Raw genomic sequence first — 14,059 nt, 5'->3', positions numbered from 1 at the left:
AACAACTAACTAACTCAAAGTTCAAATGCAAAAGAATTATGATTTCCAAATCAGGGGGTCAGAAGCAACGCTCTGATCAAGGATGGATAAGTTGAGTAGGCTTAGGGGTACAATCGATGGCAATTTGATAGGTCGAGATCCAGCTCACGTTTAAAATGACGTCTGAGCCGGAAGGATGAATTCTAGGATATGATTGAGGATTGCGAGCATTCGCAACAAATTGAATCAACGGACTCAAAATGATAATGACAAGAGATGCCAATAAGATTATAGACTTATGGGATTAACCATAATGCTAAGCAAGCAAGAATTTCAAGAGCAACAGGCTCCTGAAGATTTTTGGAAGATCGAATGATATTTTGAACACTATTGTGGAATACTTGAATCAAATGGGGATGAGCGGATACTCGGTAAGTGTGAGGAATTATCCGTAGGGGTATTCAGGTGACAATGAACAGCAAGGTAGTAAGCTCAAAGGATTCTCGGAACAACAGAGAGAATTCCGGGGTATCTTGTAATAACAAGATCATCTGGGAACCATTGTATGAATGGCGAGTATACGTGGTTATTCATAGGAGTTTATCGATGAAAGGGAATTGCAAAAGCGATGAACACAAGTTCTCGGGTTATCAGCGGAGAGTATCTTCAGGGTCTTCACGTGCAGCAGACGATCATCAGTAATAAGGGGCTCTCCGGGTGAAAGTGATAACGAGACCCTAATGTTAGATTTAGCAAAATTCATTTAACCCGAATAGGAGAGAGATCAAAGTCCCAGAGTAAAGGTCGAGGAGTAAAAGATCCTAGTACCACCCAATGGCGACGTGGGCCCGTAAGCCACACAGCCATGTTAGTAAAAGTTTTTGAAATGTCTAGACTCGACTTCGGCCAAGGAGTGTGGAAGGGGGATTCCTACAGGCAGTCGGCTCTGATACCAACTTGTGACGCCCCCGATATGACCGTACACTAATCATGCATGCAAATGTGTACGATCAAGATCAGGGACTCACGGGAATATATCACAACACAACTCTACAAATAAAATAGGTCATACAAGCATCATAATACAAGCCAAGGGCCTCGAGGGCTCGAATACAAGTGCTCGATCATAGACGAGTCAGCGGAAGCAACAATATCTGAGTACAGACATAGGTTAAACAAGTTTGCCTTAAGAAGGCTAGCACAAAAGTAGCAACGATCGAAGAGGCAAGGCCTCCTGCCTGGGACCTCCTAACTACTCCTCGAAGCCGAACTCCACGTAGAATCATCCTCGGGATCTCTAGCTCCTGGACTCCAGCATCTGGTTGCGACAATCCGGTATAGAAAGGGGAAAAGAGGGAGAAAAGCAACCGTGAGTACTCATCCAAAGTACTCGCAAGCAAGGAGCTACACTACATATGCATGGGTATATGTGTAAAGGGCCATATCAGTGGACTGAACTGCAGAATGCCAGAATAAGAGGGGGATAGCTAGTCCTGTCGAAGACTACGCTTCTGGCCATCTCCATCTTGCAGCATGTAGAAGAGAGTAGATTGAAGTCCTCCAAGTAGCATCGTATAGCATAATCCTACCCGGCGATCCCCTCCTCGTCGCCCTGTTAGAGAGCGATCACCGGGTTGTATCTGGCACTTGGAAGGGTGTATTTTATTAAGTATCCGGTTCTAGTTGTCATAAGGTCAAGGTACAACTCCGGGTCGTCCTTTTACCGAGGGACACGGCTATTCGAATAGATAAACTTCCCTGCAGGGGTGCACCACATAACCCAACACGCTCGATCCCATTTGGCCGGACACACTTTTCTGGGTCATGCCCGGCCGCGGAAGATCAACACGTCGCAGCCCCACCTAGGCTCAACAGAGAGGTCAACACGCCGGTCTAAATCCTATGCGCGCAGGGGTCTGGGCCCATCGCCCATTGCACACCTGCACGTTGCGTACGCGGCCGGAAGCAGACCTAGCCTAGTAGGCGTTACCAGTCCAATCCGGCGCGCGCCGCTCCGTCGCTGACGTCAAGAAGAGCTTCGGCTGATACCACGACGTCGGGATACCCATAACTACTCCCGCGTAGATGGTTAGTGCGTATAGACCAAATGGCCAGACTCAGATCAAATACCAAGATCTCGTTAAGCGTGTTAAGTATCCGCGAACGCCGACCAGGGCCAGGCCCACCTCTCTCCTAGGTGGTCTCAACCTGCCCTGTCGTTCCGCCACAAAGTAACAGTCGGGGGCCGTCAGGAACCCAGGCCCACCTCTACCGGGGTGGAGCCACCTGTCCTTTCAGCCCCCTCATCAGAATCACTTGCGGGGACTCCTCGAGCCGACCCGACTTTAGTCACCACATGTGTCATGTATATAATGTATATAGTATATACCCATGATCACCTCCCGAAGTGATCACGGCCCAGTAGTATAGCATGGTAGACGGACAAGAGTGTAGGGCCACTGATGGAACACTAGCATCCTATACTAAGCAGTAGGATAGCAGGTAAGGGTAACAATTGTAGCAACAATGACAGGCTATGCATCAGGATAGGATTAACGGAAAGCAGTAACATGCTACACTACTCTAATGCAAGCATTATAGAGAAGAATAGGCGATATCTGGTGATCAAGGGGGGGCTTGCCTGGTTGCTCTGGCAAGGAGGGGTCGTCGTCGACGTAGTCGATCACAGGGGCAACATCGGTCTTGGGGTCTACCGAAAAGAAGTAACGGTGAGGGAGCACAATAAATAACAGATCAATAAAAGCATCACAAAGCGTAACATGGCAATACGCGGTGCTAGGGGTGACCTAACGCGGTAGTAAGCGATACTGGTGAAAAGGGGGAACATCCGGGAAAGTATCCCCGGTGTTTGACGTTTTCGGACAGATGAACCGGAGGGGGAAAGTTGCGTGTTTGCTATGCTAGGGATGTGTGGCGGACGAACGGGTTGCGTATCCGGATTCGTCTCGTCATTTTGAGCAACTTTCATGTATAAAACTTTTTCACCTGAGCTACGGTTGAATTTCTACTAATTTTCCAAGTTTTAAAGGTTTTCTAGAATTCTGAAATATACCTCAATTCAAAATTTAAACAGTGTATTACTTTTTATACACACATGCAGCTAGCCTATTAGAATGACACGGGGTCCAGTGGCTGAGTCAGCATACACAGTCAACTAGTCAACAGTCAATGTTTGATCTGGTCAAAGTGTGAATAGTGGTCGTGGGGCCTACTTGTCATTGACTGCTATGTTAACTAAAGTGTTAAACAGATTTATTTAGCAAGGGGACCCACATTTCATCTACACCTAGGCTAATCTAGCCACTAAATAATCCCTAAACCATCTTATCTCCAATTAACTAAGCGGCCAGAAGCAAAGCCGGTTGTGCACGTTGTGCACACACGCACGCTTATGGCCAAGCTACTGCAGCGGCCGGCGGTAGCATCAATCAGTAGCAGCAACTAGTAGTAAAAAGCGGTAGCAGCTGCAAGCAAGGCAGCGCGCCTGCCAGCAGAAGAGCAAAGCAGCGGCAGGGGCTTGTAGTAGCGCAGCAGCAGCGGTGACCGCTAGCGGCGGCGGCGGCAACGCGGGCAGTCGCGAGCAGCAGCGGGCGGACGGGTGCGCCTGGGCGTGGCCTCGGGGCAGCGAGGGCGCGGCAGGGGATGCGGGCGTGGCTGAAACCAGTGGCAACAACGACCAGCAGCGGTGGGAGCATGAGCAGCACGCAGCAGCACAACAGAAGCAAGCAGCATCTCACGCATGTACACACAAGAGCTCGAGCTCCCATTCATGGCGGCCGAGTGTAAGGGCGGCCTCAACGGTGATAGATCGAGGCAAGGAAAGGGAGGATCTGGTGGAGAAGCTCACCACGGAGCCGTAGGCATGCTCGGGGAGGTCGGGGACGGACCGGGGCGGCGGCAATCGACGGCGGACGATGACGATGTACGCGGTGGAAACGAGGTCGATGGTGAGCGTACAGGGCGGCGCTGCTCGATTTGAGGCCCGGGATGGACGAAGTCGATTGTGGCGGTCCTCCTGAACCCGTCGGTGTGGAGGACGATGGCCGGTGGCCGCAGTGATTCGCAGCGGCGTGCTCCGGTGCGTCGTGGTTAGTTTGGCCAGAGTGTGTGTGTGTGAGAGAGAGAAAGGACGTGGGGCGCGAGGGGGAAAGGGAGGGAGGAGCTAGGGTTCGCCGAGGGGATGGGGGGCGAGGCTATATAGGACGGGGGGGGGCGATGGATGCCCGCCACCGCGGCAGGGGCGCGCCATGGCCGGGCGATGAGCGGCACGACCCCCTGCCTCCCTGTAGCAAGGGAAGGAGGCAAAGTGGGGGTGGGCCGGCTGGGCTGCCCACTTGCCCGATGGGTCAGAAGCCCAGGGGGTTTTCTCCCCTTTTTATTTTTATTCTTTTCCAGTTTCTTTTATTTATTTTTCTTTTCTGTTATATTTTATTACTAGTAGATTTTAGTTTTATAAAAATATGAGACCAATACTTAAATTAGTGTTTTAATTACCCCTCCGCCACAAGAAGTTTCACACTTTAATAAAATAGGTTTATATTTGTTTGCTATTTAAAAGCATGTAATAAATATTTTTATCCCCTGTTTTAATTAGTTAAAGGCATTAAACCACTTTGCAAAGATGTTGGTTCACAACCATAATTAGTTATGGAATTTTCCACACTTTGAACATTTTACTATGCATGTTTGACAAATTTGAATTTTTGACTTTAAAGTTGAATTTGAATACGAACAGTGATTTGGATCAAGTGAGGATTGGCAACGGTAATGTGATGACGTGGCACCATTAATAGAGGTTTACTGTAGCTTAATTATCCGGGCGTCACATGCCTGCACCTACTACTATTACTCCACACATCGACCGCTATCCAGCATGCATCTAGTGTATTAAGTTCATGGAGAAACGGAGTAATGCAATAAGAACGATGACATGATGTAGACGAGATCTATTCATGTAGGAATAACCCCCATCTTATTATCTTTAATAGCAACGATACATGTGTGTCTTGCTGCCCCTTCTGTCACTGGGAAAGAACACTGCACGATCGAACCCATCACAAAGAACCTCTTCCCATGGCAAGAAAAATCGATCGAGTTGGCCTAACTAAACCAAAGATTCAAAGAAGAAATACGAGGCTATAAATAATCATGCATATAAGAGATCAACTAAGACTCAAATAATATCCATGGATAAAAGATCTGATCATGAAGTCAAAGTTCATCGGATCCCAACAAACACACCGCAAAAAGAGTTACATCAAATAGACCTCCAAGAGACCATTGTATTGAGAATCAAAAGAGAGAGAGAGAGAGAGAGAGAGAGAGAGAGAGAGAGAGAGGAAGCCATCTAGCTACTGCCTACGGACCCGTAGGTCTACAACAAACTACTCATGCCTCATCGGAGAGGCACCAATGAGGATGATGAACCCCTCCGTGATAGTGTCTAGATTGGATCTCGTGGTTCTAGAACTTGCGGCGGCTGGAATTGTGTTTCGTCGACTCCCCTAGGGTTTCTGGAATATTTGGGTATTTATAGGGCGAAGAGGCGATGCAGGAGGCCGCCGAGGTGGGCACAACCCACTAGGACGCGCTTGGTCCCCCAGGCGCGCCCAGGTTGGTTGTGCCCCCCTCGGGGCACCCCTCTTGTACTTCTTTGGCCCATGTTGTTTCTTCTGATCCATAAAAAATCTCCAAAAAGTTTTGCTGCGTTTGGACTCTGTTTGGTACTGTTATTCTGCGAAGTAAAAAATAAGCAAAAAACAACAACTAGCACTGGGCACTATATCAATAGGTTAGTCCCAAAAAATGATATAAAGTTGCTATAAAATGATTGTAAAACATCCAAGAATGATAATATAACAACATGGAACAAGCAAAAATTATAGATATGTTGGAGACGCATCAGGGCTTCATATGTTTAAGTGTAATGTGCAGGCATCGTATTCGGCAGTGGCTGCCCGAGCCGAGGAATGGGCCGAGCTCAATCGAAAGTTCAAGAGCTCCGATGACGAGCTCGATCGGATTAACAAGTGGTTTGACGAGGCTCTAGGTAAGTCCGGACTGAACTGTTTTGATACCATTGTTTGTTAATGAAGTGTGCATGGTTAACCTTAGTGAGATACACCTAGCATTACTACAGCTGTCGCCGCGGAGGTTGAGAACCTCAAGGCCGAGTTGCGGAAGGCTCTGCAGGAAGCTGCGAAACAGAAGGTGGCGGCCGAACAACTGGTCACCGAACTGGCGATGGTGAAGACCACCAGCCAGAAGCATGAGGCCGGAGTGGCCGAGGTGCAACAAGATGTCAAGGATGCTGTCACAAAATGTGAGGACCTTGAGCAAAAAAGTAAGGATCAAGCGTCTGAGCCGACCTCGTTGAGGTCGACGATCAAAGAGGAGCGGGTGAAGGCGTGAGGCCACAAAGAAGAACTCCGCCAGGTCAAGCTGATTACGGATGGTAAGTCGTACTTACTACAAAGTGTCTTTGGCGGTAACAGGTTCTCTTTGCTCACGCGAGTATGGCGTTCCCCGGGCGCCTTTGCAGATCTCCCGAGGAGTGCAGCAGATGCGATGAGGTACTTCTCGGCCCAGGAGGGCAATACCGAGCGTAGGCTGTTTTGGGCGCAATTTCAGGCACCCGAGCACCCTTCCCTCCTCAACAACCAGCTGAAGTAGCTAATGGAGTTGCATCGGATGGCAGAGCCGGCCATGATGGACCTCTGTGTCAAGATGTGGCCCTCAAAGGCGCTGCTGAGCAGCTATTTTGGCCTGGTGCAAAAACTGTGTGAGGCCATGATACGTCTCCAACGTATCTATACTTTTTATTGTTCCATGCTATTATATTATTGGTTTTGGATGTTTTATAAGCATTAATATGCTATTTTATATAATTTTGGGGAGTAACTTATTGACCTAGAGCCTAGTGCCAGTTTATGTTTTTCCTTGTTTTTGAGTTTTACAGAAAAGGAATATCAAACGAAGTCCAAACGGAATAAAACATTTGCGATGATTTTTCTTGGACCAGAAGACACCCGTAGGACTTGAAGATGAAGTCAGAGGAGTCCCGCGGCGGCCACAAGCCTCAGGGGTGCACCCTGGAGGGTGCCCTGAGGCCTTGTGGGCCCCTCGAAGCTCCTCTAACCCTAATTCTTGGCCTATAAATTCAGAAATATTCCCAAACGACTAGAAGCGTCCACCAAAATACTTTTCCACGGCCGCAACCTTCTGTACCTGTGAGATTCCATCTTGGGGCCTTTTCTGGCACCCTGCCGGAGGGGTATTCGATCACGGAGGGCTTCTACATCAACTCTATTGCCCTTCCGATGAAGCGTGAGTAGTTTACCACAGACCTACGGGTCCATAGCTAGTAGCTAGATGGCTTCTTCTCTCTCTATGATCTTCAATACCATGTGTCTCCTCGATGTTCTTGGAGTTCAATCTGATGTAATATTCTTTTGCGATGTGTTTGTCGAGATCCGATGAATTGTGGATTTATGATCAGATTATCTATGAATATTATTTGAATCTTCTCTGAATTCTTATATGCATGATTTGATATCTTTGCATTTCTCTTCGAATTATCGGTTTGGTTTGGCCAACTAGATTGGTTCTTCTTGCAATGGGAGAGGTGCTTAGTTTTGGGTTCAATCTTGCGGTGTCCTCACCTAGTGACAAAGTAGGAGTAGCGAGGCACGTACTGTATTGTTGCCATCAAGGGTAAAAAGATGGGGTTTTCATCATATTGCTTGAGTTTATCCCTCTACATCATGCCATCTTACTTAAGGCGTTACTCCGTTCTTATGAACTTAATACTCTAGATGCATGTTGGATAGCGGTCGATGTGTGTAGTAATAGTAGTAGATGCAGGCATGAGTCGGTCTACTTGACACGGACGTGATGCCTATATTCATAATCATTTCCTTGGATATCGTCATAACTTTGCGCTTTTCTATCAATTGCTCGACAATAATTTGTTCACCCACCATATTATTTTCCTTCAAGAGAGAAGCCTCTACTGAAACCTATGGCCCCTAGGTCTATTTCCCATCATATATTTTCAGATCTATAAACCCAAAAAATAACTTGCTGCAATTTATTTGTTTTTACTTTGTTTTATGTTTTAGTAATCTTATATATATATATATATATATATATATATCTATCAGATCTCATCCTTGCGAGTGACCGTGAAGGGATTGACGACCCCTTTATCGCGTTGGGTGCAAGTGTCTGATTGTTTGTGAAGGTGCATAGATTGGAGACTTGCGTTTACCTCCTACTGGATTGATACCTTGGTTCTCAAACTGAGGGAAATAGTTATCTCTACTTTGCTGCATCACCCTTTCCTCTTCAAGGGAAAAACCAACGCAGGCTCAAGAAGTAGCAGGAAGAATTTCTGGCGCTGTTGCTGGGGAGGTTCTACCTCAAGCCTACCAAGTACCCACCATAAACTCTCATCTCTTGCATTACATTATTTGCCATTTGCCTCTCATTTTCCTCTCCCCCACTTCTAAAATGATTTTAGGAAAACACAAAAAGATTTGCCTTTTTATTCACCCTTCTTCCGTTCGTCTTTCCGTTTGCTTTTTGGTTGCTCGTTTGCTAGATCGGTTTGTTACCACCATGTCTGAATCTGGGGAGTTTATCGTTGAAAAGGATAGCAATAATCTTTAGGAAGGTTTTAATGATTTTGCCAATAATGATCCTCATGAAGAACCCACTATTATCCATATTAAAAAAACTCCATGTGGGTAGCGGTAATATTATTGGAAAAGGGGTGATTCAAGATTTCTTTACTTGTGCCGGTACGTTACCTACGCTAGGAGGATCTATTCTTAATAAAACTAATAGCCTTGCGGATGCAATAACTTTGCTTATAATTGAACTTGAAAGACAATTTTTTCATATGCATCCATGCATACAAAGGATTTTTCTAGAATTCTCCAATATTCAACATTCTTCTGTTAAGCGTGCCGCCACTATATTTCTAGCTCATGAGTTTAGATTCATTATGAAAGAAGCTAGTGCATTTTTTGCGCATTATAAAATAAATGGTGGTTGTCCCCCCATAGAGGAGATCCTTTTTAATCAAGAGGAAATAATGCGATTGCAATCTCCCAATTATGCCGCGTATAATGAAAATCTGAGAAAAAGAGTCCCTACCGAGGTTTTGGTTGATAAGATTTCTGAACTCAATGATAATTTTGCTATACAAAACAATGGATTAGGGTTTGTATTAAGAGACTGGCTTATGACGTTCCACCAAAGGAACGTTTATAATGATGAGTTGATTATAAAATACAAGGGGCCGAAGGAGGAACCAATTCCTCCCAAACTTGGTCTTAGGGATCCTTATCCTATTAAATTTAGCCCTTTTGATTATTTTGCTTACCACAAAGTAAACTGGCCGCTGAAAGAAGGGATTATGAGACGAGCATGGATGATCTCCCTTATTACTATGACAATACCTAGATCTATGTTTTATGCCTACCTAGGGGAGTTAAACAATAGCGCTTGTTGGGAGACAACCCAATTTTATTTTTATGTTTTATGTTTTTTGGTTCTGTTTTTCAATAAATACACATTATTACCTCTGTAGTAATTGTGTTTTGGTGTTTTAATTAGTGTTTGATCCAAGTAAAGCCTCTGGGATACTTTGGTGTATCGTTGATTTGATCTTGCTGAAAAACAGAAACATAATTGATCTGAGCTGCTGGAGCGTGATAAATGCTTGAATGTTTTACACAAGATTGATATATGAATTGCCTCTGTTTTCATCATTTTTCAGAATTGTTGGAGTTACATAAGTATAGGAAGTTTACATATTACTACAGACTGTTCTAGTTTTGACAAATTCTGTTTTCTATGTGTTGTTTGCTTATTTTGATGAATCTATGTGTAGTATTGGGGGGTATGAACCATGGAGAAGTTGGAATACAGTAGATATTACACCAATATAAATAAAGAATGAGTTCATAACAGTACCAAAAAGTGGTGATTTATTTTCTTATACTAACGGATCTCATGAGTTTTCTGTTGTGAAGTTTTCAAGTTTTGGGTAAAGATTAATTTAATGGACAACGGAATAAGGAGTGGCAAAAGCCTAAGCTTGGGGATGCCCAAGGCACCCCAAGGTAATATTCAAGGACAACCAAGCATCTAAGCTTGGGGATGCCATCCCGGATGGCATCCCCTCTTTCGTCTTCAATCCATCAGTAAATTTACTTGAGGCTATATTTTTATTCACCACATGATATGTGTTTTGCTTGGAGCGTCTTGTATGATATGAGTCTTTGCTTTTTAGTTTGCCACAATCATCCTTGCTATACACACCTTTTGAGAGGGACACGCATGAATCGTGATTTATTAGAATACTCTATGTGCTTCACTTATATTTTTTGAGCTAGGCAATTTGCTCTAGTGCTTCTTCAGTTATATCTTTTTAGAGCACGGTGGTGGCTTTATTTTAAAGAAATTGTTGAACTCTCATGCTTCACTTATATTATTTTGAGAGTCTCGAAACAGCATGGCAATTTGCTTGGGTTATGAATTTAGCCATAATATGACAGGCATCCAAGAGGGATATAATAAAAACTTTCATATAAAGAGCGTTGAATACTATGAGAAGTTTGATTCCTTATGATTGTTTTAAGATATAAAGATGGTGATATTGGAGTCATGCTAGTGAGTAATTGTGGATTGGTAGAAAAACTTGTGTTAAAGTTTGTGATTCCCGTAGCATGCACGTATGGTGAACCGTTATGTGATGAAGTCGGAGCATGATTTATTTATTGATTGTCTTCCTTATGAGTAGTGGTCGGGGACGAGCGATGTACTTTTCCTACCAATCTATCCCCCTAGTAGCATGCGTGTAGTACTTTGTTTCGATAGCTAATAGACTTTTGCAATAAGCATGTGAGTTCTTCATGAGTAATGTTGAGTCCATGGATTATACGAACTCTCACCCTTCCACCATTGCTAGCCTCTCTAGTACCGCGATATTTTCTCTGGTGCATTACACCCACCATATACCTTCCTCAAAACAGCCACCATACCTACCTATTATGGCATTTCCATAGCCATTCCGATATATATTGCCATGCAACTTCCACCGTTCTGTTTCTTATGACACATGCCATCATTGTCATATTGCTTTGCATGATCGTAAGATAGGTAGCATGATGTTTTCATGGCTTGTCCATTTTTTATGTCATTTCTATGCTAGATCATTGCACATCCCGGTACACCGCCGGAGGCAATCGCATAGAGTCATATTTTGTTCTAGTATCGAGTTGTAATTCTTGAGTTGTAAGTGAATAAAAGTGTGATGATCATCATTATTAGAGCATTGTCCCATGTGAGGAAAGGATGATGGAAGCTATGATTCTCTTACAGTTGGGATGAGTCTCCGGACTTTATAAAAAAATAAAAGAGGCCAAAGAAGCCCAAATAAAATATAAGTGGCCAAGAAGCCCAACCAAAAAAAGAAAAAGAAAAAAGAAAAATGAGAGAAAAGAGAGAAGGGACAATGCTACTATCCTTTTACCACACTTGTGCTTCAAAGTAGCACCATGATCTTCATGATAGAGAGTCTCCTATGTTGTCACTTTCATGTACTAGTGAGAATTTTTCATTATAGAACTTGGCTTATATATTCCAATGATGGGCTTCCTCAAATTGCCCTAGGTCTTCGTGAGCAAGCGAGTTGGATGCACACCCACTTAGTTTCTTTTTGAGCTTTCATAAACTTATAGCTCTAGTGCATCTGTTGCATGGCAATCCCTACTCACTCACATTGATATCTATTTATGGGCATCTCCATAGCCCATTAATACGCCTAGTTGATGTGAGATTTTCTCCTTATTTTTGTCTTCTCTACAACCACCATATTCTATTCCACCTATAGTGCTATATACATGGCTCACCCTCATGTATTGTGTGAAAGTTGAAAAAGTTTGAGAACATCAAAAGTATGAAACAATTGCTTGGCTTGTCATCGGGGTTGTGCAAGATTTAATACTTTGTGTGATGAAGATGGAGCATAGCTAGACTATATGATTTTGTAGGGATAACTTTCTTTGGCCATGTTATTTTGAGAAGACATGATTGCTTTATTAGTATGCTTGAAGTATTATTGTTTTTATGTCAATATTAAACTTTTGTTTTGAACCTTATGTATCTGAATATTCATGCCACAATAAAATTACATGGATAAATATGTTAGGTAGCATTCCACATCAAAAATTCTGTTTTTATCATTTACCTACTCGGGGACGAGTAGGAATTAAGCTTGGGGATGCTTGATACGTCTCCAACGTATCTATAATTTTTGATTGTTCCATGCTATTATATTATCTATTCTCGATGTTTTATATGCATTAATATGCTATTTTATATTATTTCTGGGACTAACTTATTGACCTAGAGCCTTGTGCTAGTTTTTGTTTTTTTCCTTGTTTTTGAATTTTACAGAAAAGGAATATCAAACGGAGTCCAAACGGAATAAAACTTTCGTGATGATTTTTCTTGGACCAGAAGACACCCGTAGGACTTGGAGATGAAGTCAGAAGAGTTCTGAGGCGGCCACAAGCTTTAGGGGCGCGCCTTGAGGGATTTTGGGCCCCTCAGAGCTCCTCTAACCCTAATTCTTGGCCTATAAATTCATAAATATTCCCAAATGACCAGAAGCGTCCACCAAAATACTTCTCCGCCGTCGCAACCTTCTGTACCCATGAGATCCCATCTTGGGGCCTTTTCCGGCACCCTGCCGGAGTGGGATTCGATCAGGGAGGGTTTCTACATGAACTCTATTGCCCTTTCGATGAAGCGTGAGTAGTTTACCGCGGTCCTACGGGTCCATAGCTAGTAGCTAGATGGCTTCTTCTCTCTCTATGATCTTCAATACCATGTTCTCCTCGATGTTCTTGGAGTTCTATCCGATGTAATATTCTTTTGCGGTGTGTTTGTCGAGATTCGATGAATTGTGGATTTATGATCGGATTATCTATGAATATTATTTGAATCTTCTCTAAATTCTTTTATGCATGATTTAATATCTTTGTGTTTCTCTTCGAATTATCAGTTTGGTTTGGCCAACTAGATTGGTTCTTCTTGCAATGGGAGAGGTGCTTAGTTTTGGGTTCAATCTTGTGGTGTCCTCACCTAGTGACAAAGTAGGGGTAGCGAGGCACGTATTGAATTGTTGCCATCAAGGGTAAAAAGATGGGGTTTTCATCATATTGCTTGTGTTTATCCCTCTACATCATGTTATCTTACTTAAGGCGTTACTCCGTTCTTATGAACTTAATACTCTAGATGCATGCTGGATAGAGGTCGATGTGTGGAGTAATAGTAGTAGATGCAGGCAAGAGTCGGTTTACTTGACACGGACATGATGCCTATATTCATAATCATTTCCTTGGATATCGTCATAACTTTGCGCTTTTCTATCAGTTGCTCGACAGTAATTTGTTCACCCACCTTATTATTTTCCTTCAAGAGAGAAGCCTCTAGTGAAACATATGCCCCCGAGTCTATTTTCCATCATATATTTTTAGATCTATAAACCAAAAAAAAACAAAAAATACCTTGCTGCAATTTATTTGTTTTAACTTTGTTTTACGTTTTAGTAATCTTTTATATCTATCTCGATCAGATCTCATCCTTGCAAGTGACCGTGAAGGGATTGACAACCCCTTTATCGCGTTGGGTGCAAGTGTTTGATTGTTTGTGCAGGTGCATAGATTGGTTGCGTGTACCTCCTACTGGATTGATACCTTGGTTCTCAAACTGAGGGAAATACTTATCTCTGCTTTGCTGCATCACCCTTTCCTCTTCAAGGGAAAGACCAATGCAAGCTCAAGAAGTAGCAGGCCACGTCGCGGATTGATGTTTGGAAGTGCTCCACATGCATCGATGGAGCTGGGATGGCCTTCGGTAAGACCATGGTGCACTAGCCGAAGATCAAGCCATCCGAGATGGCTACCGGACCCCCGCCACCCGGGAAGGAGCATAGGCGCACCGAGCAATATTTTCCAATCGTGATGGATGGTGCTCGGGCGAT

Source organism: Triticum aestivum, chromosome 7D, assembly GCF_018294505.1.
Source record: "Triticum aestivum cultivar Chinese Spring chromosome 7D, IWGSC CS RefSeq v2.1, whole genome shotgun sequence".
Taxonomy (NCBI): Eukaryota; Viridiplantae; Streptophyta; class Magnoliopsida; order Poales; family Poaceae; genus Triticum; species Triticum aestivum.
This window is presented reverse-complemented; position numbering follows the sequence as displayed.